At 39.8% G+C, this 11,527-nt stretch overlaps 1 protein-coding gene across 1 annotated transcript in view; it reads right to left on the bottom strand.

Moving 5' to 3' along the window:
* Nucleotides 1–10,638: 10,638 nt before the first annotated feature.
* LOC128640578 (ovostatin-like) overlaps nt 10,639–11,527 on the bottom strand; it is a 242,508-nt gene continuing 241,619 nt past the window's right edge. The window contains exon 35 of the mRNA XM_053693049.1: nt 10,639–10,754. The gene's annotated coding sequence lies outside the window, so the exon portion shown is untranslated. The remainder of the gene's footprint in view (nt 10,755–11,527) is intronic.

The following is an 11,527-nucleotide window of genomic DNA, read 5'->3' as shown; positions in this document are numbered from 1 at the left end:
TGGAGAAAAAGGGATACCCAGTCTCTCCCATTCCCTAGCTCGATCTGGTACAGGAAAAACCTCCACCATGGAAGGTACATCAAAATATTTATCAAGCTTACTAGACTTCATAGGATTAACTACATTACAGTAGTGTCTGAGTCATCCAAGGTAGCCAAAACCTTCTTAAGTAACAAACGGAGGTATTCCAGCTTAAACCTGAAGGATACAACTTCAGTATCAGAAGAAGGAATTACACTGTCTGAGATTGAGATTTCACCCTCAGATGCTACCGAAGTATCTTCCTCCTCAGATTTCTGGGAGGGAACATTCGAGATAGCCACGACTGTGTCAGAAACCTTACTCACTGATTCTTTACATTTCCTCTTATGCTTTCCCTGCAGCATGGGAAAAGCGGACAATGCATCAGATACCGCAGAGGGCATGAGGGAAGCGATGTCTTGCAACGTAACTCCAGGCGGACTACGGCTACACCCTAGGACAAAGCAGAACAATCTTGCACTGCTGAAAAATAATAAAATCCTGCTAGAAGAATCTTATTTCAAACACCTAAACTTTACCACTTCCTTGCTCTAGCATAGGCAAAGAGAATGACTGGGATTGGAGGAAAGGGAGGTGATATTTAACAGCTTTTCTGTGGTGCTCTTTGCCGCCTCCTGCTGGGCAGGAGTGATATTCCCACTAGTAATTAGATGATCCGTGGACTCACTGTGTCATTAGAAAGAAAGAAATGTTTAAATGTCTGAAAAATTAATAATAGTAAAATAAATGAATTTAAATAAATGAATTTAGAAATACAAATATATTAAAATGTATAATAATTCATAAGCATATTTTTTGCCAGTCACGTCGATTCAAAGGTCTTATATGTATGTCCAAAACTGCACGGTATACATTGACTGTAACCACACTTGTGCATACCTTTTACTTGTAGCCAGGAACAAGTTGGTTTATTAGTCTTTAATTCGCTTGGTGAAAGGACATTGAATATTGTAGAACCGCGGCGGTAAGAAAAATTACAGCCTTTGTCTGACTATACGTTGAAGGCCATCGTCTGCCAACAGCAAAGGGAAATATTTCCTAACGATGTTGCAAATCTGGTAATAGTCAGATGAAAATTGTGTAACAAAATTAACTTGGTTTGGTTGTTTGGTTGTATTATTACTCTTTGGCCTATCTCTCAACAGGGTCTCTCTGGCTATTCCATTAACTTCTAGTTGGGCCCTCGAGATGATGTTTTTATTTTAGCCTCTACTCAGAAATCTCCTGACCAAATCCTCACTTTGTGTTTCAAAATCAGTTTGATTACTACAATTTTGCTTAGTTCTGATGAATTGGTCCTTTACTATGGAATAGGGAACTTGTTTGGGGTGATTGCTCTTCCTGTGAAGGAGAGTATTTCCAGATATGGGCTTCCTATATATGGTGGTCTACACTTTATCTGTGTTGTGGTTGAACATCAAAGTAATATCCAAATAATTTATTTTTAGATTGTTAAACTCATAGGTAAAGCAAGCGGGTTGTCATTAAGATACACAATAAAGTCACCAATTTTTCTACAGTCCTCAGACCACACAAACAATAAATCGTCAATGTACCAATGGTAGGTACGTATGTAATCTGCAAAGAGGTTTCTATCTCCATAGATGTACAGGGACTCCCACCTCCCTTTGCATAAGAGGGGGCAAATTGTGCCCCCATGGCTGTCCCACAAATTTGGAGATAGAAATCATCTTTGAATTTAAAAAAATTGTGCGTCTCACAGTGACCCAATGCCAGAGACAATGGGTCACCCTTTCACTTCTATAAGGGATTTATGGACTTTCGAAAGGACATGAAAAATCGGGATTATTTGTTGTTGAACAAAAAGAAAATCAAAGGTATCTTGATCTATATGTCCTTTATAGAGTCCATCGTCCAGCAGTGTCTTAAGTTTAGATTTAAAGTTATTAGTAGGGTTATGAGTTAACAGGGTATAATCGTCCCTATTATTAAGTTGTCTCATTACTTCATTAACATATGAGTTTTTATGCCATACAACCCACTCCCTTCCTTATCATCTGATTTAATGACCAGGTCAGGGTTCGTTTTAAGTGACTCAAGGGCCAATTTCTCATCCTTGGTGTGATTGTCTGTGACTTTCTTAGGTTGGAGTGATAGGTTCACCAAATCCGCTTCAATTCTCTTTTGGTAAGTCACCAAAATGTTGATGCTTAAATGAACAGGGTAAAAAATAGATTTAAGCTTAAAACCTATATGCAAATCTGTCAATCCCACCTTTAGATCACTCTCAATACCCAATTCTACCAAATTTTGCATACTTCTAAGTTCCCAAAAATTCAAATCATTGTGCATGGATGTATGACTAGAACTAAGATTGTATGTCTCTGGCTCACGGGAATTTGGTGCCTGACTGGAAGAGAAGTGTTTCCTAAGTGTCAAATGTCTGATAAATGTATTAACATCAACGAGTGTTTGAAAAAGATTAAAGCATGATGTCGGTACAAATCCCAGACCATGGCCTCTACTTATCAAGCCGTCAACTTACCTGCATTCGACGGCACCAATACACTCGCCTAAGTTCGCCTAACATCGCTGCCGCTGACCTGAATACGTTCTCCAAAATTACCAAAAAAGCTGTCAAAAAGACGCGCACCAAGTACGGGGCGATGAGCAGCGGACTGTTGTTAACTGACAGTCATCGATCTCGCTGCTCTTCGGCTTTTTTACAGCTTTATTGGTACCCTGTCACTAAGCACCCACACCATGCTATACTGTTTTACCCCTATCCCGCTGCTCCCGGACCCCGCCGCAACTAAATAAAGTTATTAACCCCTAAACCGCCGCTCCCGGACCCCGCCGCAACTCTAATAAACTTATTAACCCCTAAACCGATGCTCCCAGAGCCCACCGGCACCTACAATATACATATTAACCCCTAATCTGCCGCCCCCTATACTGCCCCCACCTACATAAAGTTATTAACCCCTATCCTGCCGCTCCTGGACCCTGCCGCAACTAAATAAATTGTTTAACCCCTAAATCGCCGCTCCCGGAGCCCACCACCACCTACATTATACATATTAACCACTAATCTGCCCCCATATACCGCCACCACTATATTAAATTTATTAACCTCTAAAACTAAGTCTAACCCTAACACTCCCTAACTTAAATATAATTTTAATAAATCTAAATAAATATTCCTATAATTAACTAAATTATTCCTATTTAAAACGAAATACTTACCTGTAAAATAAACCCTAAGCTAGCTACAATATAACTAATAGTTACATTGTAGCTATCTTAGGGTTTATATTTATTTTACAGGCAAGTTTGTATTTATTTTAACTAGGTAGAATAGTTATTAAAATAGTTATTAACTATTTAATAGCTATCTAGTTAAAATAAATACAAAAGTACCTGTAAAATAAAACCTAACCTAAGTTACAATTACACCTAACACTACACTATAATTCAATTAATTACCTACATTAACTACAATTAACTACAATTAAATAAAGTACAAAAAAAAACCCACTAAATTACAGAAAATAATAAAATAATTACAAGTTTTTTAAACTAATTACACCTAATCTAATCCCCCTAACAAAATAAAAAGCCCCCCAAAATAATAAAAAAAAGCCCTACCCTATACTAAATTACAAATAGCCCTTAAAAGGTCTTTTTTTCAGGGCATTGCCCCAAAGTAATCAGCTCTTTTACCTGTAAAAAAAATTACAATACCCCCCCAACATTAAAACCCACCACCCACACACCCAACCCTACTCTAAAACCCACCCAATACCCCCTTAAAAAAACCTAACACTAACCCCTTGAAGATCACCTTACCTTGAGAAGTCTTCACCCAATCGGGCCGAAGTCCTCAACAAAGCTGGGCGAAGTGGTCCTCCAGATGGGCAGAAGTCTTCATTGAAGCTGGGCAGAAGAGGTCCTCTAGACGGGCAGAAGTCTTTATCCAGACGGCATCTTCTATCTTCATCCATCCAGCGCGGAGCAGCTCCATCTTCAAGACATCCGATGCGGAGCATCCTTCCTGGCCGAGGACTAACGATGAATGAAGGTTCCTTTAAATGACGTCATCCAACATGGCGTCCCTTCAATTCCGATTGGCTGATAGAGTTCAGGTAGGAAAAATCCGTTTGGCTGATGCAATCAGCCAATAGGATTGAAGTTCAATCCTATTGGCTGATCCAATCAGCCAATAGGATTGAGCTCGCATTCTATTGGCTGTTCCAATCAGCCAATAGCATGAGAGCTCAATCCTATTGGCTGATTGCATCAGCCAATAGGATTTTTCCTATCTTAATTCCGATTGGCTGATAGAAGGGACGCCATCTTGGATGATGTAATTTAAAGGAACCTTTATTCGTCGTTAGTCGTCAGCCAGGAAGAATGCTCCGCGTTGGATGTCTTGAAGATGGAGCCGCTCTGCGCCGGATAGATGAAGATAGAAGATGCCATCTGGATGAAGACTTCAGCCCGTCTGGAGGACCTCTTCTGCCCGACTTCGATGAAGACTTCTGCCCGTCTGGAGGACCACTTCGCCAGGCTTCGTTGAGGACTTAGGCCCGGTTGGGTGAAGACTTCTCAAGGTAGGGTGATCTTCAAGGGGTTAGTGTTAGGTTTTTTTAAGGGGGTATTGGGTGGGTTTTAGAGTAGGGTTGGGTGTGTGGGTGTTAATGTTGGGGGGATATTGTAATTTTTTTTACAGGTAAAAGAGCTGATTACTTTGGGGCAATGCCCCGCAAAAAGACCTTTTAAGGGCTATTTGTAATTTAGTATAGGGTAGGGCTTTTTTATTATTTTGGGGGGCTTTTTTATTTTGTTAGGGGGATTAGATTAAGTGTAATTAGTTTAAAAAACTTGTAATTATTTTATTATTTTCTGTAATTTAGTGGGGGGGGTTGTAGTACTTTATTTCATTTTATTTAATTGTAGTTAATGTAGGTAATTAATTGAATTATAGTGTAGTGTTAGGTGTAATTGTAACTTAGGTTAGGTTTTATTTTACAGGTACTTTTGTATTTATTTTAACTAGGTAGCTATTAAATAGTTAATAACTATTTTATAACTATTCTTACCTAGTTAAAATAAATACAAACTTGCCTGTAAAATAAAAATAAACCCTAAGCTAGCTACAATGTAACTATTAGTTATATTGTAGCTATTTAGTTAATTATAGGAATATTTATTTAGATTTATTTAAATAATATTTAAGTTATGGGGTGTTAGGGTTAGACTTAGGTTTTGGGGTTAATAAATTTAATATAGTGGCGGCGATGTAGGGGGGGGCAGATTAGGGGTTAATATATATAATGTAGGTGGCGGTGGGCTCCGGGAGCGGCGGTTTAGGGGTTAAACAATTTATTTAGTTTCGACGGGGTCTGTGAGCGGCGGTTTAGGGGTTAATAAGTTTATTAGAGTGGTGGTGGGCTCTGGGAGTGGCGGTTTAGGGGTTGATAAGTATAATGTAGGTGGTGGCGGTGTAGGGGGGGGCAGATTAGGGGTGTTTAGACTCGGGGTACATGTTAGGGTGTTAGGTGTAGACATTACCATAGAAATCAATGGGATATCGGGCAGCAGTGAACATGAGCTTTTGCTGCTGTGAGACTCCCATTGATTCTTATGGCATCCGCCGCATCCAGGGCGGATTGAAAACCAGGTACGCTGGGCCGGAAAAGTGCCGAGCGTACCTGCTAGTTATTTGATAACTAGCAAAAGTAGTCAGATTGTGCCAAACTTGCATTCTGAACATCTGGAGTGACATAAGCATCGATCTGTGTCGAACTGAGTCCTGCGGATCGTATGTTACAACACTAGATTCTACTTTTGCCGGTCTGTAGGGTTTGATAACTAAGGCGAATCAGGCTCGCCACAAATACGCTGCGGAATTCCAATGTATTTGTGGTTGACGGCTTGATAAGTAGAGGCCCATAACTTTGAGCTTAATGAAATTTAAACTAAAGTTCTTAGTTAGATTAATCAAATTGGTGGTATGTATTGGGTCATTGGTAGTTATTGCACATATTTGTTTTGTCCCCTTCTCAGGGGATAGCGTGTCTGATTGTATCTTGTGTTTCCTCCTCTTCTTGCCTCCCCTCCTCCTCCTCTTGTGGGGTTCATTGGGGGTAACTGAGAACCCTGATCTATCTCTGATTGTTCAGGTGTATGATTAACTACACTCTCAATGGGGTCAACTGACACAGAATATTTATTTTTAGCACCGATCTTTGTGGACTTAGTGGGTATATTAGAAAAAACAACAGATTCTGTACCTCTACGCTCGTATTACTACTGTGTCCCTTATTTCTATTATGTCTGTAACCTCTATCCCTTGATTTGCCTCAATTTTCCTTCTGTCAGATGTACACCTTGCCTGAAATATAATCAGCCTGATCCCTCATACATTCTGTGTGTTTAATTTCTGTGAGTTCCTTTTTTAAGGCTGCTATTGTTTCTTTTAACATGGAATCAAAATCCTTATATTTGCTTTCTATAGTACACATGTCAAGTTCAGATTGCAGGGAAAGTGATAAACTGCAGTCACAAGAAAGTGTAGCCGGCACCCTTTTGATTAAAACGTTGAATCTTTATTGAAGTCACATTAAAAACCAGGATACCAGGAAATGCCGCCTTACATGTTTCGGCAGCATGGATGTCCAACTATCATGAAACAGGTAACATTCAGTACATGTGTGTAAGTGTGTGCATGTGTATGTGCAACTGTATCATGTGACAGGTAACATTCAGTACATGTGTGTAGTGTGTGCATGTGGGTGTGCAACTGTATCATGTGACAGGTAACATTCAGTACATGTGTGTAGTGTGTGCATGTGTATGTGCAACTGTATCATGTGACAGGTAACATTCAGTACATGTGTGTAGTGTGTGCATGTGTATGTGCAACTGTATCATGTGACAGGTAACATTCAGTACATGTGTGTAGTGTGTGCATGTGTATGTGCAATTGTATCATGTGACAGGTAACATTCAGTACATGTGTGTAGTGTGTGCATGTGTATGTGCAACTGTATCATGTGACAGGTAACATTCAGTACATGTGTGTAGTGTGTGCATGTGTATGTGCAACTGTATCATGTGACAGGTAACATTCAGTACATGTGTGTAGTGTGTGCATGTGTATGTGCAACTGTATCATGTGACAGGTAACATTCAGTACATGTGTGTAGTGTGTGCATGTGTATGTGCAACTGTATCATGTGACAGGTAACATTCAGTACATGTGTGTAGTGTGTGCATGTGTATGTGCAACTGTATCATGTGACAGGTAACATTCAGTACATGTGTGTAGTGTGTGCATGTGTATGTGCAACTGTATCATGTGACAGGTAACATTCAGTACATGTGTGTAGTGTGTGCATGTGTATGTGCAACTGTATCATGTGACAGGTAACATTCAGTACATGTGTGTAGTGTGTGCATGTGTATGTGCAACTGTATCATGTGACAGATAACATTCAGTACATGTGTGTAGTGTGTGTATGTGCAACTGTATCATGTGACAGGTAACATTCAGTACATGTGTGTAGTGTGTGCATGTGTGTGTGCAACTGTATCATGTGACAGGTAACATTCAGTACATGTGTGTAGTGTGTGCATGTGTGTGTGCAACTGTATCATGTGACAGGTAACATTCAGTACATGTGTGTAGTGTGTGCATGTGTATGTGCAACTGTATCATGTGACAGATAACATTCAGTACATGTGTGTAGTGTGTGTATGTGCAACTGTATCATGTGACAGGTAACATTCAGTACATGTGTGTAGTGTGTGCATGTGTGTGTGCAACTGTATCATGTGACAGGTAACATTCAGTACATGTGTGTAGTGTGTGCATGTGTGTGTGCAACTGTATCATGTGACAGGTAACATTCAGTACATGTGTGTAGTGTGTGCATGTGTATGTGCAACTGTATCATGTGACAGGTAACATTCAGTACATGTGTGTAGTGTGTGCATGTGTATGTGCAACTGTATCATGTGACAGGTAACATTCAGTGCATGTGTGTAGTGTGTGCATGTGTATGTGCAACTGTATCATGTGACAGGTAACATTCAGTACATGTGTGTAGTGTGTGCATGTGTATGTGCAACTGTATCATGTGACAGATAACATTCAGTACATGTGTGTAGTGTGTGTATGTGCAACTGTATCATGTGACAGGTAACATTCAGTACATGTGTGTAGTGTGTGCATGTGTGTGTGCAACTGTATCATGTGACAGGTAACATTCAGTACATGTGTGTAGTGTGTGCATGTGTGTGTGTGCAACTGTATCATGTGACAGGTAACATTCAGTACATGTGTGTAGTGTGTGCATGTGTGTGTGCAACTGTATCATGTGACAGGTAACATTCAGTACATGTGTGTAGTGTGTGCATGTGTATGTGCAACTGTATCACGTGACAGGTAACATTCAGTACATGTGTGTAGTGTGCATGTGTATGTGCAACTGTATCATGTGACAGGTAACATTCAGTACATGTGTGTAGTGTGTGTATGTGCAACTGTATCATGTGACAGGTAACATTCAGTACATGTGTGTAGTGTGTGCATGTGTATGTGCAACTGTATAATGTGACAGGTGACATTCAGTACATGTGTGTAGTGTGTGCATGTGTATGTGCAACTGTATCATGTGACAGGTAACATTCAGTACATGTGTGTAGTGTGCATGTGTGTGTGCAACTGTATCATGTGACAGGTAACATTCAGTACATGTGTGTAGTGTGTGCATGTGTATGTGCAATTGTATCATGTGACAGGTAACATTCAGTACATGTGTGTAGTGTGTGCATGTGTATGTGCAATTGTATCATGTGACAGGTAACATTCAGTACATGTGTGTAGTGTGCATGTGTGTGTGCAACTGTATCATGTGACAGGTAACATTCAGTACATGTGTGTAGTGTGTGCATGTGTATGTGCAATTGTATCATGTGACAGGTAACATTCAGTACATGTGTGTAGTGTGTGCATGTGTATGTGCAATTGTATCATGTGACAGGTAACATTCAGTACATGTGTGTAGTGTGTGCATGTGTATGTGCAACTGTATCATGTGACAGGTAACATTCAGTACATGTGTGTAGTGTGTGCATGTGTATGTGCAACTGTATCAGGTGACAGGTAACATTCAGTACATGTGTGTAGTGTGTGCATGTGGGTGTGCAACTGTATCAGGTGACAGGTAACATTCAGTACATGTGTGTAGTGTGTGCATGTGTGTGTGCAACTGTATCATGTGACAGGTAACATTCAGTACATGTGTGTAGTGTGTGCATGTGTATGTGCAACTGTATCATGTGACAGGTAACATTCAGTACATGTGTGTAGTGTGTGCATGTGGGTGTGCAACTGTATCATGTGACAGGTAACATTCAGTACATGTGTGTAGTGTGTGCATGTGTATGTGCAACTGTATCATGTGACAGGTAACATTCAGTACATGTGTGTAGTGTGTGTATGTGCAACTGTATCATGTGACAGGTAACATTCAGTACATGTGTGTAGTGTGTGCATGTGTATGTGCAACTGTATCATGTGACAGGTAACATTCAGTACATGTGTATGTGCAACTGTATCATGTGACAGGTAACATTCAGTACATGTGTGTAGTGTGTGCATGTGTATGTGCAACTGTATCATGTGACAGGTAACATTCAGTACATGTGTATGTGCAACTGTATCATGTGACAGGTAACATTCAGTACATGTGTGTAGTGTGTGCATGTGTATGTGCAACTGTATCATGTGACAGGTAACATTCAGTACATGTGTGTAGTGTGTGTATGTGCAACTGTATCATGTGACAGGTAACATTCAGTACATGTGTGTAGTGTGTGCATGTGTATGTGCAACTGTATCATGTGACAGGTAACATTCAGTACATGTGTATGTGCAACTGTATCATGTGACAGGTAACATTCAGTACATGTGTGTAGTGTGTGCATGTGTATGTGCAACTGTATCATGTGACAGGTAACATTCAGTACATGTGTGTGTGCAACTGTATCATGTGACAGGTAACATTCAGTACATGTGTGTAGTGTGTGCATGTGTATGTGCAACTGTATCATGTGACAGGTAACATTCAGTACATGTGTATGTGCAACTGTATCATGTGACAGGTAACATTCAGTACATGTGTGTAGTGTGTGCATGTGTATGTGCAACTGTATCATGTGACAGGTAACATTCAGTACATGTGTGTAGTGTGTGTATGTGCAACTGTATCATGTGACAGGTAACATTCAGTACATGTGTGTAGTGTGTGCATGTGTATGTGCAACTGTATCATGTGACAGGTAACATTCAGTACATGTGTGTAGTGTGTGCATGTGTATGTGCAACTGTATCATGTGACAGGTAACATTCAGTACATGTGTATGTGCAACTGTATCATGTGACAGGTAACATTCAGTACATGTGTGTAGTGTGTGCATGTGTATGTGCAACTGTATCATGTGACAGGTAACATTCAGTACATGTGTGTGTGCAACTGTATCATGTGACAGGTAACATTCAGTACATGTGTGTAGTGTGTGCATGTGTATGTGCAACTGTATCATGTGACAGGTAACGTATATCCATTTTTTAGCTCCCTTGATATTCCTTGTTGGGATCTCCATCTTTATAGCCTCGCAGACAGATGTCCAGTAGTTAATTGTTTATTCAGTTGTCCGATAAGCAGAGGATGGGATATTACCTGTTGATAGAAACAAAACTGACATCAGGTGCAGGATACTTTGTGAGTTCCCCATCCACACTCTCATTATCACAACACATTATGTATCGGATACAATGCTGATCACAGTACATGGTATAATGTGTATTAATCCCAGCACAAACAACTGTGATTTACTTTCATGTGTATAAAGAACCATCAGTATTTGATCCTGAGGGACCGGAATGTTCACTTAATTCAAGACATACACATACATACACACACACACACACACATACACCATAGTTGCCAACATTTGAAAAAAATTTCCAGGGACACTTTGCAGCTATCAATTACCTGCATGAAATGTTTAACCACACCCCCTGTCCTAAAGCCCCACCCACTTTGCCAAACCCACATAATTAGCATAATTTAGCTCCACCTATTTTTCTATGGTGCAGAATAAATATATATATATATATATATATATATATATATATATAATTAAAATATGAAAATAGAAGTAGAATGTACAGAATGGAATTAATTAAATAAATGGCCCATGCATCATATTCTACTGCTATCTCATTGTGTTGAAAACATTCCAATTCTGTGTACACCAGAACTTGTATTGGTTTAAAAGATAGATAATCCCTTTATTACCAATTCCCTAGTTTTGCATAACCAACACAGTTATAAAAATACACGTTTTACTTCTGTAAATACCTGGTATCTAAGCTTCAGCAAACTGCCCCCTTATTTCAGTTCTTTTGACTGACATCAATTTTAGCCAATCAGAGCTGGCTCCCTGGAAC

This window comes from Bombina bombina, chromosome 9, assembly GCF_027579735.1.
Source record: "Bombina bombina isolate aBomBom1 chromosome 9, aBomBom1.pri, whole genome shotgun sequence".
Classification (NCBI taxonomy): Eukaryota; Metazoa; Chordata; class Amphibia; order Anura; family Bombinatoridae; genus Bombina; species Bombina bombina.
This window is presented reverse-complemented; position numbering and strand designations above follow the sequence as displayed.